Source organism: Fukomys damarensis, unplaced genomic scaffold (genome assembly GCF_012274545.1).
Source record: "Fukomys damarensis isolate Sample0158 unplaced genomic scaffold, DMR_v1.0_HiC HiC_scaffold_19, whole genome shotgun sequence".
Classification (NCBI taxonomy): Eukaryota; Metazoa; Chordata; class Mammalia; order Rodentia; family Bathyergidae; genus Fukomys; species Fukomys damarensis.
In genome coordinates, this window is record NW_022900931.1 from 49,681,821 (window position 1) to 49,699,810 (window position 17,990).

The window sequence follows — 17,990 nt, forward strand, 5'->3', positions numbered from 1 at the left end:
TATATAATGTATATACATATATATGTATATGTGCACATATGCATATACATATATGCATATATATGCATATACATATATACATATATATGTATATATCCTGAAACATATCATGACATTGAACCCTGAATATACACAATTTTTTAATTTAATGTATTAATTTACAAAAATTTAATGTCATGCCTATTAATAAATGAATAAAGTTATATTATAAACCTATTGTAAGCAAAACAGGGTAGCATTGTATAAAAACAGATACAGAGAGAAGTGAATAAGAATAAAGAACCCAAAACATCAACTCAGACATGGTCAAATAATCTTTTAACAAAAGTGCAAAAAAGAATATAAAGGGGAAATATATGGTGCTGAGAAAAGTAAGTTTCCATGTGCAAAATGAGAACCTGGATCCATCCATCCACAGAAATTTTCTACAGAGATAAAAGACGAACATATAAGACTTGTCATCTTAATGTTTCAAGAAAATACATATAGAGGAAAACTAATTTCATTGGCTCTGGCAATGTGTTTTTGGTTGTCATAACAAACTCACAAGGCATCAGACTGAGAACAAATATATTGCACTGTATCAAGCTAAGTATATTCTACACAGAAGAGTAAACAAGCTATAAAATGAAAGAACAACCTAGAGGCTTGCAAACCATGTGTCTGTTAAGATGCCCATATGCAAAATATGTACAGAACTCATACAACTGAAGTACAGAAAAGCAAGTAACTGATTTAAAAATGGGCAAGGAATTTGAATAGATTTTTTTTCAATGAAGACAAAGATTTTGAGGATATACTCCTAAGTGAAAAGAATAAGTCACACATGTGTAAATACCGAATAGTTTCTCTGGTGTGAAAAACTATAACAGTACACAAGATCCTAATGAGATAATTAACAATGTGAAATAGGAAGAAGAGGGCTAAAGGTGTAGGGAAAGTGGGAAGGGTAGGGGAAAGGGAATAAGGGAAAAGAAAAAATATGAGAAAATGAAAAAATGGAAATAAAGCGTTTATAAATGGAGAGGGGAGGAGGTGGTGCAGGGAGGGCAGGGTCAAGGGGGTAAAAATGAGAATCAAGATCTGCCATGTAAAAGTACAAGATCCCAATAATGAATGTAACAGTACTGTATACCTAAAATGTACCGATAAACTCAATAAAAAGAAAAAAAACAACGAAGACAAAGAAATGGTCAGGATATATATAAAAATGTTCAAAATCGCTAATTATTGGAGAAATGAAAGTAAAACAGTAAGATAATTATACTTGTTTTCATGATAATAGATGAATTATTATCAAAACCATGATAGATTAGTGCTAATAAGTTTATGGAAAAATGAAAACCCAGGCCAGGAATTTAGCTCAGTGACGCTGCTCCTACCTCCCAAGAACAAGGTCCTGAGTTCAATTCCCGGTACTGGGGGGAAAAAAATGAAAATTCTTGCACACTTCGTAGAAATGTAAATGATGGCTGCCATGGTGGAATGCACAATGGAGGTTCTTGAAGAAATTAAAAACAGAACTACTGCATGACTAGTCTCTTCTTGAGGAAGTGAAATGATCGCTCCACGAAGACCCTCACGTTCACTGCAGCATTATTACAATAACCAACATATGGAAAAACCAAATTGCCTACCAATAGACAAATGGATAAAGAAACTGTAGTAACAGACAATGAAATACTACTCAGCTTTAAAATTTCTTTAAAATCTTCCATTTTTCCATAACATGGATAAACATGGAGAACATTAGGCAAAGGGAAGTAAGCCAGACACAGAATGGAAAGCAGTGCATGATCTCATTTATATGGACGTGGTACGTGAAATCTTTTAAAAGAGTCAAATACACAAACCTAGAGAATAAATGAATACCGCTAAGGTGTATCCGTCAGTAGGTACTAGAGAAACAGATATGACACAAGATATATAAATATATGAGAATTTAAAGATTGGCTTTCAATGGCCACCCACAGAGTCGGATGAGAAAGAGTCCACGGGGTCTGTCTGCACACTGGAGACCAAAGGGTTTAGCCGCAGGTCTGGAGCTTGCTGCAGTATCCTGTGGGGGTCTGCATCAAGAGTTCTATGGGTCCGTGTAGAAAGGCTGAAGAGTCGATGTCTGGAGACTAAAGAATCCACACAAGAAACTGAAGAGTCTGTGCTAGGAGGCAGGAAATGAAGTCCAAGGCGAAGACAAGAGCTGCTCCAAAGAAACAGAAGCAACCTCATCCCTCATCCCTCCACATTTCCCCTTTATAACATCCAAGTACTACAGCAGGGGAGTTGGGGAGTGGACAGATGTAGGTGAAAGGATGCAAGGGATCAGATATGCAGAATGCACAAATCCAGAGATCTACTGTCCAACAAGAAGAATAGGGTCAAGAGTATGATGTTGAATTTGGTCTATTTGCTAACAGAGTAGATTTTAGGGATCCTGCAAAAAAATGGGAATTCGTGAATGTGTTAATTTGCTACAGTCACCATCTAATGATTTATATGTTATCAAAACAGAATGTTATACAAATTAAATATATACAATAAAATTTGTAAATACAAAAATAAATGCAATCGTGTTTTTATTCATTATAATATCTTCCTATTTTTTGTGATATGTAGAGACTTTTTTAAAGTCTTCAATTAGAAGTACAAAGCCAATTTGAAACCACATGGTAAGGATGACTACTTTATCAACTTTTAATGGATAATGTAATATGTGCCTAAAAATAAAGCAGCATAGAGCCTGGGATTTAGTTCAGTGGTTCCATGACCTGCCTCACAATTGCAAGGTTCCAAGTTCAATATCTGGTGCCAAAAAAAGAAAGAACGAAAGAAAGAAAAAAACAGTATAAAGAACTACTGTGTGATCACTACACAGGTTTGGAAAAAATATCAACTGAAAATTAAAATATATTTCATGAATCATATATCATTCATGAAGTTTTATAGGTATTTCTAACACCTAAAGATAAGTTTCTGATATGGTGCCATAATTATATTCCTTAAAAGTTAAATCATTTATAAATAGCATTAAATATCTAAATATTATCAAAGTTTCTCAACTACTGCATGATTTTTAGAAGTTTTTTATTAATCTGAATAAAAATAAGTACCATAATTTATGTAGCTGTTTTATTTAGTTGGTATGGAATCTACTTGACCTATAGGTTTCTCCTTCTCCTTTTATTCTGTTTAATTCTCAAATATATTGAGTCATTCTTCTTGAAACATCGCATACAGTCTAAATTTTGCTAAGTATAGAGCCAAGAAATCATTTGCCATTGGTTACATAATAAAGCAAATAATGGTTTTATATTTCAAATGTTTTCAAGTATTTATGTGAAAAATGGCTTTCTGGCTCCATTTATTTCTTTGTTTGTTTATTTGTTTGTATTTCTGTAGTACTCTCCAATATCCTCATTAAAAAGTTACATTTTCATACCTGTTTCTGCCTTCACACCGATGCAACACCCATGCTCTGAATAAAACCCCACATTCAGAAGAAAAGAATGAAAATGTTAAATAACATGATAGTGTTGTTTTATGAATGGTTTTGCACTGCAGACCCTCAGAAAGGATATCAGAGGTCTCAAGATGGCCCTCGGCCACATCTAATGAACAAATGGCCTACAGATCAGAAAGATGTACTATGCATTTTCCAATTATTTTTTAGAATATTTCCAAAAATAGACATTCTGCTCCATAACTATTTCATTAGCTTGAATTAATTCAAGAATATGAGCTTTATTATCCTCACTTATCTATTACTTCCCAAGACAATGTTTTACATGACATTCCCCATGGTGACCAATTATTTATTTGAATAATTCTGTTTTTGTAAATTCCAAAGCATCTTAAAGACTTGACTGTTTCCTAATCATTGCTTTTAATGGGGTAAAACTGTCCCATGTTAGCAATGGGACCTTCACAAGGCAGCTGCTCCTCAGGTCTTCAGTGAGTCTCCTTTCTTGAGCACCTAGGACTTTTGGAAGGAACAGGTTGCCCAACTTTTGTAGAAATGTAAAGGAATGTTCTATCTGCTATGATGTTGTCAAAGAACTCAAATATGAGTTTTGTTTCTCCTTTGATTTATTTCCGTGATTGATGGCAAATTATTTGATAGGTACTTATTTTCAAGTTTGTTTATATTCACGTTGCTTTAATATCTATTCATATAATTTTTCCTTTTCAATTTTATTAAGGTATATTTTGCAAATAAAATTAAATGTAATTAATGTACTAAATAGAGTTTTGATTATGTACACATTATAAAATGCTAACCACCATGAAGTTAATTAGTATATCTATCACCTTGTATCATTAACTATTCTGTTTTTTCTTTTTTGGATGGTTTTTTGGTACCGGGGATTGAACTCTGGACTTTGCATTTGCAAAGCAGGTGGCAGAGCCACTGAGCTAAATCCCCAGCCCCATTCTGTTTTGATTTTGTTTTTTGTTTTGTTTTTGTTTGTTTGTTTGTTTTTCTATGAGACTGTTAAAGATCTATGAGCTAGGAAATTTTCAAATATACATTACTGTATTGTTATCAACACTGACAGTGACATTAGTGTACATTATATTTCCAAATCTTTTGCGCAATTGAAACTGCCTACTCTTTGACCAGTATCTTTCCATTTCTCCTTTTTCTAGTTCATGGAAGGCACCAAACTCCTCTCTTTTTGCATGATTTAAGCTCCACATGTAAGTGATATCATGTAATGATTGTTTTCTGTGCCTGACATATTGCACTTGTATGTTCTAAAATGTAGCATATGCACACAAGTAAATACTACTCAAATACTAAACACTAACAGTATGTGTCATTTGTGACACCATAGAGGGTAACCAATTTGTATTATTTTAAAAATAACATTAGAATTTAACTTCTAGTAATGGTAGATCATGTTATTTAGAACAATGTGTCCTGCTTAGCCAGCTAGTACTAGATTCTTCATTAGGACACCTATGTGACCACAACTGAGCGCTATCAGGACAAGGAGAAATTAGAGAACACTCACCCAGGGAAGGAGAGAAGCCCTATAAAATGAAGCCCAGAGTCAAGGACCGCATTCCTTTGCCTAGAGGCATCTGTGAATTCCAAAGGGAGGACACAGGAGAGGCTGAGCAAAACAATACACAGAGCCATAGATTTCCAGAACCAAAATCTTGAATATGAGGCCTACTTAGAAAGAGAAGTCCTGGTAAACACCTAAGACTTCAGGGAGCAACCACAAGACTTTCCATCCTCAATCCTTGTGATGTAAGTGTAAAGTGAACTGAAAATAGAAAGAAAATATGGATATGCCTCAGAAGTGATTGAAATCCAGATTTGAATATTTCCAATTCCTGGTCTAAGGTCATCTGGCACTGCTGATACCCAACTCTGTAAAGCAGTACAAGAAAAAGGACAACAAAGCAAACTGAATATTTACTGAGTTTGTTGTAGATAAAATTTATTTTGAATCTAAATTTGCATAAGTCATAAATTTGAATACATAATTTCAATAGCACATAGGCAAGAAGCAAATAGATGACACTAAAATGCTGTATGGTTATTGAATTATCAAAAACTAAGAAAAGATTAATTTGTAGAATTTAATGTTTAGGATCATGTGGAAATGTACAGAATCACCAAAAGAGAATAATAAAAGATCGTGAACACATCATGTTAGCAAGTTGGAAAATGGAGTAATTAAAAATATTTGATCTGAAGTAGACAAAATATAAAAGGAAGGAAAAGAATGAAATGAAGAAAGCAAAGCAAGATTATAGATGATACATGTAAATTTAAATATAATAGGAAATACACCTCAATCAATATCCTAACCAAAAAACACAAAGATTGTTATACTGAATACAATCAACTTATATGTGTTATGCTCAAGAGAGATATCAAACATGTAACTACCAAAAAGGTATGCAAATTTAAAAGATAGAAAAAATAAACTATGCAAACACTAACCAAAAGAAATTGCTATGGCTAGAGCTGGGGATTTAGCCCAGTGGTGCCTCTACCTGCCTCATAAGTGCAAGGTCCTGAATTTGATCTGTAGTACATAAAAAGAAAAGAAAGAAAAAAAGAAAAGAAATTGGTGTGTCTATATTAATCCAACAAAGTCACCATAATAGCAAAAGTATTTCTACAATGAAACAAATATATTCATCACAAAGAAGATGTAATATTTCTAAACATTTACGCATATAACAGGATACTCTAAACTATAAATTAAAAGATGGTATAAATATTATACAAAGTACAGTTTCAGTGGAGAAAATTTTTATGTACTTTTGTGAATAATAAAAGACCAAGGCACTAAATATGTTTAAATCTTGAATAACAATAAAAATAGCCTAATGGTTACATTTAAAAGTTCAAATCTTAACTATAGGAAAATATTCTTTTCTAGTCAATGTGGAACATTTATTTGAAAATATACTTTACCTTAAAACACTATAAACAAATACCATGTGGCATAAACCATAGTAAATATTTTATGAAAAAATGTAATTAAGATAAGCCAGTGATTTAAAATGTAACCAGAAAATGCATCCATACTTAGGAATTCAGAGATACTAATTCTTAATAATTAGGGTGTCAAAAAATGAGAATTACAAAATGTACTGAGGCCAGTCCAACAAAGGTAGAGGATTAGAGTCGGCAGTACTTGTGAGTTGCTTAGAGGTCACTCCCCAGCATCGGCAGGTTCTCAGAAACCCAGGTAAATGAAAAACACAGGCATGAGTATGAAATTTAAGCAACAGTCAGTATCCAGCATAAGGGCTCTCTAAAACAAAAGGCAGGTTCTATTCTCACCCCCAACACTCCTTACAGTGCACATCCTGATGATATACATTATGGGAAGCGATGTAACCTCCAGAGAAAAGCAGGTGAAGAAAAGAGGAGGAAGCTTAGTGAGATAATTGTGGCCTGACTACAATTTGTGGAAGAAAACTGGGGCAAGAGAACATACATAGGATGTGGTGATTGGAGCCCGGGAGAGGTGACAGGGCAGTGACATGAGGCTAGGCATAGGTCGGCCACAGCCAGGCGGACAGCTGTGGTCACTTCACAGCTAAACACTCATGGCAAACAGCTCCCATCTCATCAACAAAAAGAGGCCCAGTGCCTTGGCAGTCACAACAATGAGACTCCTCAATTAGAGCATTTAAGAAAGCCAGAAGAATCAATCAGAGCAACAAAAATGTGAGGATCAACTAGTTCTTGGGACAGAAAGAAAGGGGGGATCTCAATAGGGACTTGGAAAGAGCACACAGGGACATGCACACAACAGGTGTGACCCAAGGGAAGCGAGGGTAGAAATGAGACACTGAAGCAGGGCCAAAATGAGCATATTGCCACCCATGTGACAGACGCCACAGGGATGTGTGTCCCATGCTATCGGTCTTGCTTTTCAGACACCAGGGGAGGCCATTTCACCTGCCTCTAAAGACCCACAAGCTAAAACCTGGATGAGTGTACTCTCACTGGCTGCTAAGCTCTGCTGAGCTCCTTCCAAAAGAGCCTTCCCACACCAGCTCCAGTGGCACTGAAACAAGAAGATATCAGACTCTGAACAGACTAAGATAGTAATAAAAATTCTACCAAAAAAGTAAAAGTCCTAGATCTAATATATTCACTGTAAACTTCTACCAGAATTTTAGGGAAGATTTATCACCAATTTTCCTCAATTTCAATGAAAAGTCCTCAATAAAAATGTAAGGGAAAAAGTACTATGAAATTCATTATTAGCATCTAAGGATGTCCTGAAACTAAAACTGGACAGAGACTTAACAGAAAAGAAACCTATCCATGAATTTCTTTATGAACACACATACAGAAATACTCAACAAGATTCTAGGCAAACAGAAGGCAACAAATCATTGAAAAGATCATATGTAATGACCACACTATCTTCATTCCTGGGTTGCAAAGATCTTTGAACACACATAAGCAATAAACAAAATATGCAATATAAATACAGATAAAAATCACATGATAGAAACGGTAAAATTCTGGCCAAGGATTTAGCTCAGTGGTGCCACCATCTGTGTTGCAAGTGCAAGGTCCCAAGTTCGATCCCTGGTTTAAAAAGAAAAGGAACAGTAAAATTCTGACAAAATGTAACATCATTCATGCTCAAAAACTTGATTTCTATTTTTTAATTAATTTTATTGGTACATTTAAGTATAAAATGTAGTGACATTCGTCACTGGATATTTACACCTTTACATAATCCAACTTGGTTCTTATTTTTTCCCCATTACCCTGCCTGCCATTCCAACCATGCACCCCTCTCTATCTACAAAGACTTTGTTTCCATTTTTTTCTTTTTCTCATATCAATTCCACTCCCATCTTTCCTTTCCCCACCCCTTGCATTTCCCTTTCAGTTTTGCACCTTTTCTTCCCATTTCAAATTATCCATGATACCTTCTAGTTCTTATTTACACTTTCAGTTTCACAAAAAAAGAAAATAAACACCATTCGGTGTTTACATGTGTGTCCTATTTATTTCACTTAAGAGTACCTCCTCAGTGTGTATCCATTTAGCTATAAATATTCATAGTTCCTCATTCTTTATGGCTGAGTAGTACTCCAAATTATTTTAAAACACACACACAAAGGCTAATGTTGATGGGCAATTGGGAAGCTTCCAAGTTTTAGCTATTACAAACTGTGCTGTTATGAACATGGGTGCACATATATCACTGTGGTAAAATTTGTTTAATTCTTTGGGAAAGATATCCAGTAGGGGGATACCAGGGTGAAATGGGACCTCCGGCCCTAGTTCTTTGAGGTATCTCCATATTGATTTCCACAGTAGTTGCACCAGTCTGCACTTCCACCAGCAGTGGAGCAGGGTTTTCTCTTTATCCACAGCCCCCTCAGCATTTGTTATTGATTGATTTCATGATAGCAGCCATTCTTTCTAGGGTGAGGGGGAATCTCAGTGTTATTTTCATCTGCATCTCTCAAATGACCAGTGAAGTGGAACATTTTTTCATATGTTTATTTGCTATTTCTACTTCTTTGTCTGAGAAATGTCTGTTCATTTCATATACCTATATTTGGATTGGGTCTTTAAATTTGGGAGGTCTGATATTTTTAAGTTCTTTGTATATTCTAAATAGTAGAACTTTGTCTAAGGAACAGCTGATGAAAAGTCTTTTTTTTCACATTATGTGTTGTCTTTTCACACTATCTGTTGCTTTTCTTACTGTGCAGAATCTTTTTAATAAGAAGACATCCCACTTGTTGATTGTGCTAATTCACAGGGAACTGAGGTTTTCTTCATAAAATCTTTTCCTACATCTCTGTCCTCAAGAGTTCTATGTAAGCTCTTTTCCGGGAGGTTTGGTGTTTCTGTTTTAATATTTAGACCTTTAATCTGTTTCAATTTTAGTTCAATCATGCTAAGCTATATAGGTGTAGTTTTAACCTTTGGCAAGTTGAAATCCAGTTTTTCCAGCACCATTTATTAAAGAGGCTATCTTTCCTCAAGTGAGAGTGTTTGGCTCCTTTGTTGAAGATGAGGTGGCTGTGTCTGGAGTTGTTTCTGCACAATTTAATCTGTTCCACTGGCTCTCAGGTCTGTTTCTTTGCCAATATCATGTTGTTTTTATCACAGTAATTTGTAGTATACTTCCAAATTGGGGATTGTGATACCCGCTACCTTAGCTTTATTGCCTCAAATTGCTTCTAGATCTCTTCTTATTCCAAATGAGGTTTTGGATTGTTTCTCAAGATCTGCGAAGTATGCTGCTGGAATTTCAATTAGGATTGCACTGCATCTATATAGCAGTTTTGAAAATACGGCCCGTTTCACTATGTTGATTCTTCCTACCCAGGAGCAAGGGGTGTCTTTCCATTTTCTGATATCCTCTTCAATCTCTTTTTTCAAAGTGATATTTTCAGAGTAGAGTTCACTGATTTCTTTTGTTATGTGGATTCCTAAGTATTGGTATTTTTGGGATGCTATTGTAAAAGGGATTGCTTGCCCCACTTCTCTCGCAGTGAGTCTGTTTTTCATATGTAGGATAGCTATTGATTTCTGTGTGTTGACCTCCTATCTAGCTACTTTGCTGAATTTCATTACTAAGTGTAGAAGACATTTGCTGGAGTTCCTGGGGTCTTCTAAGTAGAGTATCCTGTTATCTGCAAATAATGACAATTTCATTTCTTCATTTCCTATCTTTATTCCTTTTATTTCTCTCTTGTCTAACCGCTGTTCCTAATGTGTCCAAAACTATATCGAACAGGAGTGCTGATAGTGGACATCCTTGTCTTATTCCTGATTTAGTGTGAAGAATTTCAGTTTTTAACCATTTAGTATGATGTTGGCTGTTGGTTTTTCATAGATGGCTTTTATTAGATTATTCCAATTTATTGTCTATTCCAATTTATTGGAGGGTTTTTATCATAAATGTGTGTTGAATTTTGTAAATGCTTTTTCTGTATCTATTGAGAGGATCATATGGTTTTTGTCTGTGGCTCTATTAATGTGGTGTATTACATTTATTGATTTACATATATTGAAACAACCCTGCATCCCTAGAATGAATCCCACTTGGTCAGGGTGTACAGTCTTCTTAATGATCTCCTGCATTCTATTTGCAAGTATCTTATTAAAGATTTTTTCATCTATGTTCATTACTGAATTAAGCCTATATTCTCTTTTTCAGTTGGGTCTTTCTCTGCTTTGGGGATCAAAATGATACTTGCTTCTAGGAATAAATTTGGGAATATTGATTCCCTTTCAATTTCATTGAAGAGTTTCAACAGGAGTGGCAGTAGTTCCACTCTAAATGTCTTGTAGAATTCAGCAGTGAAGCCATAAGGACCTGGACTTTTCTTAGTAAGTAAGTTTTGATTACGTTTTCAATTTCATTGGTTGATATTGAGTTGTTTAGAATTTTTAGGTCATCTTTATTCAACTTTGGTAATTTATCCAAATCCAGGAATCTTTCCATTTCTTCTGTTTTCCATTTTATTGGTGTATAGGTTCTCAAACTAGGTATTGATGATCCTCTGGATTTCTGCTGGGATTGTTGTAATTTCACCCTTTTCATTCCTAATTGTGTGGATTTGGGATTTTTCTTTTCTTTTTCTTTTCTTAAGGTTGGCTAAGGGTTTGTCAATTTTCTTTATTCTTTTGAAGAACCAACTCTTGTCTTCACTGATTTTTTTGTACTGTTCTCTTAGTCTCCATTGCAATAATTTCTGCCTTGATCTTTATTTCCTCCCTTGTAGGAGCTTTGGGTTTTACCTGCTCCTCTTTTTTCTTAAATTTTGAGGTTCAGCATCAGGTTGTGTACCTGAGCTCATTCTGTTTTCCTAATATGAGTATTCACTGCTATGAATTTCCCTCATAAGAATGCTTTCATTAAGCCGGGTGTGGTGGCACACGCCTATAATCCCAGCACTTGGGAGGCTGAGGCAAGAGGATCACTGTGAGTTCAAGATCACCCTGGGCTACATAATGAGTTCCAGGTCAGTCTCAACTACATAGTGAGACCCTGTCTCAAAAAACCAAACCAAAACAAAACAAAAAAAGAATGCTTTCATTGCATTGCATACATTCCATTATGTTGTATTGTCATTGTAATTTAATTGTAGGTATTATCTGATTTCTTCTTTAATTTCCTCTGTGACTCATTGGTTATTTAGAAGTATGTTGTTCAATTTCCATGTATTTATTGATCTCTGATTTCATTGCACTGTGGTCTGATAATACATAGGGGATAACTTCAATTCTTCTGCACTTACTTAAACATGTTCTATGAGCAAGTCCAGGTCCTGATGATTTCACTGCTGAATTCTACAAGACAAGTACAGAATAACTATTGCCATTATTGTTTAAACTCTTCATTGAAATAAAAAAAGAAAGCAATACTGCCAAATTCATATCTGGAAGTAAGCATCATTTTGTTCCCCAAAACAGAGAAAAACCCAACAAAAAAAAAGATAACTATATTCCAATTTCCCTAATGAACATAGATGCAAAAATCATCAATAAGGTACTGGCAAACAGAATATAGAAGATCAGGAAAATACACACCCTGACACATGATATTCATCCCAGGGATACAGGGATGGTTCAAGATATGCAAATCAATAAATGTAATACACTATATTAATAGAGCCAAGGACAAAAACAATATGATCATCTCAATAGATACAAAAAAAAAAACCTACAACATCCAACAGCCATTCATGATAAAAAAAAAACCTACAGAAACTTGGAATGCATGGTCTATATCTCAATCTGATAAAAGCTATCTATGAAAAACTAATAGCCAACTTTATACAAAATATTCAAACACTTCAATCGTTCATGCTAAAATCAGGAACAGGACAAACAGGTCCACTATCACCACTCTTGTTCAGTATAGTTCACATATAGTCACAGCAATTGCATAACAAAAAGAAATAAAAAGAATAAAGATAGGAAATGAAAAAAAAATCAAATTGTCATTATTTGCAGATGACATGATACTCCAGATAGAATTCCACCAAAAGTCTTCTAGACTTAATAACCAAATTCAGTAGCAGAGCTGAATACAATGTCAACACACAAAAAACAATAGCCTTCCTGTACACAAACAACAGACTCACTGAGAGAGGATCTGGAAAAGCAATTCCCTTACAATAGCATCCAAAAATTCAAATACCCAGGAATCAACCTAATGAAAACAATCAAAGACATCTTTGCTGAAAATTACAGCACTCTGGAAAAAGAGATCAAAGAGGATTTCAAAAAGTGGAAAGACATCCCTTACTCCTTGGTAGGAAAAATCAACATAGTGAACATGGCCTAATTCCAATTGAAATTCCAATAGCATACTTCACAAAACTAGAGCAAAAAAATACAAAGGTTAATTTGGAACAAGAAGAGACCTACAATAGCAAAAGAAATTCTAGGCAACAAAGCCATGACAGGGTGTCTGACAAACCCCAACTTGAAACTACACTACCAAACCACTGTGATAAGATCAACATGGTACTGGCAAAGAAACAGACCTGAGGATCAGTTCAACAGATTATAAGATCCATAAACACTTGCAGACATACTCAGCTACCTTATTTTTTACAAAGGAACCAAATACACTCAGTGGAGGAAATATAGCCTCTTTAATAAGTGGTGCTAGAAAAACTGGGTTTCAGCCTGCTAAAGATTATTAAAACTATACCTATATCTCTCACCATAACTAAACTAAAATAAAAATGGATTAAAGATCTAAACATTAAAACAGAAACAGTAAACTACCTGAAAGAGAGGTTACGCGGAACTCTTGACGATATTGATTGGCACATAAAAAGATTTCATGAACAAAATCTGAGTTGCATGTGACCTAGCACACAAAATCAACAGCTTGGATCTCATCTTATTTAAAAGCTTCTTCACAGCAAGTGAAATCACCAACAGAGTGAAGAAACAACCCATAATGTGGGAAAAAAATTTTGCCAGCTATTTTCCAGACCAAGGTCTACTATCTGGAATATATAAAGAACTTTAAAAAAAATGAGACCTCCCAAATTTAAAGATCCTATCCAAAAGGGTCATCTGCAATGAACAGACATTTTTCAGACAAAGTGGTAACAACAATAAGCATATGAAAAAATGTTCAACATCATTAGTCATTTCAGATATGCAAATGCAAACAATGCTGAGATTCCACCTCAATCCAAAAAGAATAGCTGCTATCAAAGTATGAAGGGATAAGAAAAAATAAGAGAAAGGAAAAAAGTGGAAACAAAGTCTTTGTAAATAGGGAATGGTAGAGGGGGTGAAGGGAGGCCAGGGCAATGGGGAAAATATAAGAATCAAGATACATCATGTAAAGGTACAAGATCCCAAATGAATGTAATTTTGTAAATAGGGAATGGTAGAGGGGGTGAAGGGAGGCCAGGGCAATGGGGAAAATATAAGAATCAAGATACATCATGTAAAGGTACAAGATCCCAATGATGAATGTAACTGTATTGTATACCTAAAATGTACCAATAAAGAAAGAAAGAAATAAAATGTTCCAAACAACAACAACAAAAAGAAATCAACCAATAGCAAATGCTGGTGGGGATGTGGAGAAAAAGGAACCCTTCAGTGGGAGTGTAGACTGGTGCAACCACAGTGGACACTAGTATGGAGATACCTCAAAAAACTAGGATTACAGGTCGTATTTGACCCAGCTATTCCCCTGCTGGGTGTCTTCCCAATAAAATGAAAAGAATCAATGACCAGGGATTTAGTTTAATGGCACCATTCCTCCCTTGCAAGCACAAGGTCTTGAGTTTAATCACCATTTCAGAAAAAAAAAAAAAAGAATTGCCCATCAACTGAAGACAGGATAAAGAAGACATGTTCATTTGTTTGTGTATAAAATGGAGTACTGCTCAGGCAGAAAGAACGAGAAACTAGAGACATTTATAGCTAAGTGAATGCACATTGAGGGCATACTCTTAAGTGAAATAAATAGCACACACATGTGTAAATACTAAACAGTTTCTCTGGTGTGAGAAACTGAAAGTGTAATAAGGATCAAAATGTATAATGGATAATTTGAAATAGGAAGAAAAGGCACAAAGGGAAGGGGAAGTTGGGGTGGTAGGGGAAAGGAAAGAAAGCAAAGAATAAATATGAGAAAAAGAAAAAAACAGAAACAGAAATGAATTTTTGAGCCCCCATCCTTCTCACCCCAGGGGAGGACGATGTCCTGCCCTCCTACACTGCTGTGCTGCACTCGGCAAGACAGCCCAGCAGCCTCCCCTGCCGCCATATCCAGGGTCACTCGGAGATACCAGGTCTCATCAGCAATGGGCAGGACATCCCCTCGCTGAGTGTCCTTCTGCTCCTGCTCACCCCGCATCCACGTGGAAGCCAGAGACGTGGCACACCAGCTGCAGATGGCCAGGCCCAGGGCTGGGCCCACTGGACAGGCAGGCCTCAGCCTTCACCGTGGCAATAATGAGCAAGGAGATTGTCACATTTTAACTGTAGCCAAGAGCACTTACCTCAGAAACCTAGAACTTCAGACATTGTTTGTTTTCCTCATTGACAGTGGAGATGAGTTATTGAGCAAGCTCTTCTAGTACCTTCTTACTCTTTGGAATGAAAGGAAGTGAGGCAAGTGAAACACAACAGGACTAACCTTCCTTCTGCAAATCCACCTTCACAGCTTTTAGCGCACTCATCAGATATGGAGGGCAAACTTCTCCAAGGAGGTTTTCCTCAATATCACAGATTGCTTTGTACTACACGACTAATGTGCAGAACTTCTGTGCCCTGATGCCACCTTCTGGGGCAGGCCGACATGTATAACTACTGAAGCTCATGAAATCCAGTCCCCAAAGCTGCCCTCAAGAAGCTTATAATGGCCCCTCCTGAATGCAACCAACAGCCTGCTATTGCCTGGATCTCAAAGGGGTCTGTGTGGAGAAAATAGAGAAATGTCATTAAACAGTAAAGAAAGAGAGGAAGGTGGCAAGACTGGGAAATTTGGGAGGGATCATATTGGAAACGCGCAATGATGGAATAAAATCATTACAATACTTAGAGAACTACAGAGTGCGTCACGAGTACAACATTTCAGAGGGAACCAGAGGATGACGTGGAATGGATAGCTCAAAGAGGAGAAGGTGGAAAAGATGTACGACAGAAAAAAGGCACACTTTTTTGCAACAGCATGGCTTAGGAAAGTAAAGAGCAGGTTCATACTAGAAAAACTAGGAATGGATCTTAAAGCAGTGCCTTTATTCTGTCAGCGATGATTGCAGAGGGCACAGAAATCAGGAGTGCCTTGGGCAATGTGGAGTCTGAAAGAAGAAATTTGGAAAAGCAATTGTGTGAAGGAAGGAGGAGTTGAGAAGCTACGTTGCAGTAGCTGTGGTCTGAAGCAAAAGAAGATGGAAACAATTCACAACTCCCAACACCTCAGTCTAAGGAATGGACTCACATTCCATCTGGAAACCACGGGCATGATTCTCAACTTCTGTGATGAATTCCAATAAGTAGAGTCAAAACATGGCCTCCAACTCCAAAACTTCTTCATCACTCAAACTGCCTTTTGACCTGGGCTCCGGGAATATAGCGGTGCCTGCTCCATTGTCCCAGCCATCAATCTGCAAATCTCCCAACCAGCCTTAGTCTCAATTTTCTGCCTGACTGCTGCTGGAAAGGATGAGATTTGAATGACATTGAAGGATGTCTGCCCCTGGAAGGCTGTGGAGAGAGGAAGGATAAAATGGTGATGAAAGGAAAAGAAGCATGAGAAGAAGAGAACAATAAAAGAATCTGCGAAAAACACAACACCTGACCCATTTGAGAGCCCCAGGGACTCGGGCTCCAGCCTCAACCTCCAGAAAGGAGCAAGAGGCCCGGAGACAGGAGGGCTCAAAGCCTTAATCCTGAAATGCACCTGAATAAGCATAGCCTGACTTTATGCTGAACCTGGGCACCAGTGCCTGCAGGAGCCGACATTCCTCTTACCATCCTGAGTTTCACCAGCTGAGTGTCACCACTGTAAGCAGTGCCAGTGGTAGGAGCAGCATTTCACTGAGAAAGAGGACTTTTGTCTCTCAGCTTGTTTGACCTCTGACTTCAGCAACTCTTTTTGCTCTGTAATAACTTCATAGCTCTTCCAATGGACAATCTCTTCCTCATAGTAATTTTGTATCAGTGAAAAATTTGGCCCCTGTAACCCAGGTAGGTACTCCTGCTTCATGTTTCACTTCCCCTTTGGTCCTGATTTCCACGCTGACTCTTAACTTCCCTGGCTCCCAGTTTCTCTCCCTGTCCTCACTGTTTTTCATAAAAAGTCATCGGAAAGTCCCTGTGTGATTTGAAAGTCCCTCCACTTGCACAAACCTTTATTTACAGATCTGGACTGAGTGCAAATGACATCACAGTCTTGCTCAGGCTTCCTGTTTTATCCTAGAAGAATACTCATTTATCTACCCACATTGGCATTTCTTCCTCCCCTTGCCCTGTCCTCTCTGGAGTCATGTTACTCCTTCCCAATGTTCCCAGTGTCTCCGCTTTCTTCTTTCGCCCTTCTTCTCTAGGCTGGCACGTCCCAGAATTCTCTGCTTGGTTGTGAATTTTCATATATTGAATTCTACTTCAAAAATCTCTCAAATTTCCCAGTCTGGCTATAAAATCAGCCAAGTTGCAAAGATCCAGAGAAAAGGCAGAAGATATCAAACACATTAAATTATCAGACAACTAAAAAAATGGCAAAAATACTGCTCATATATTACATTATGTAATAGGGATTATGCATAAGGACTTTTAAAATAAATTTGAGACGACTGCATTTGCAGTGCTTTCAGTGTAGCAATTTAATAAATCATTTAAACCTGCACATAGACCTCAGTAGGCTGAGGGGTATTACAGTATTCAGGACTTGCAGATCAAACAATACTAGGAAATTTATGAAAATGGGGAGATATTTTCTGCTATGTTGTTTCCACTGAGCTTTTTGTTGCTGGTTTGTTTTTGTTTTTTGTTTTTTCAAGTCTAACTATATAAAATTCATTGTTTATTTGGATTACTTTCTTAACATTTTCTCTTACTCTATCCTTTTTTTTCACATCACCTATATGAGTTTGTTTAAAGAAACAAATGCATCAGTATTGTGCTGTTTTTGTCACAGTAGCTTTACAGTATAGTTTCAAGTTGTGGATTATGATACCCGCTACCTTGTTATTATTTATTTTGTACCTTCTTGTCCCAAATGAATTGTTGGTAGGAATCTAAACAAGTACAACCACTATGAAGTCAGTATAAAGACTCCTCAACAATTAAAAAATAGAAATTCTATTTGACCCAGTTGCACTTCTTCTGGGTATGCTGCCAAAAGATTTAAGATGTCATATTACAGTGATCCATGCATACCCACATTTCAGGCAGCACAACTCACAAGAACTAAATGTGGGAAGCAGCCTGTATGTCCAACAAATGAAAAACAGTTCATGAGAATGTGATATATATATAT

At 36.5% G+C, this 17,990-nt stretch overlaps 1 pseudogene; it reads right to left on the minus strand.

Moving 5' to 3' along the window:
• Positions 1 to 17,990, minus strand: part of LOC104855500 — a 51,683-nt pseudogene that overhangs the window by 32,409 nt on the left and 1,284 nt on the right.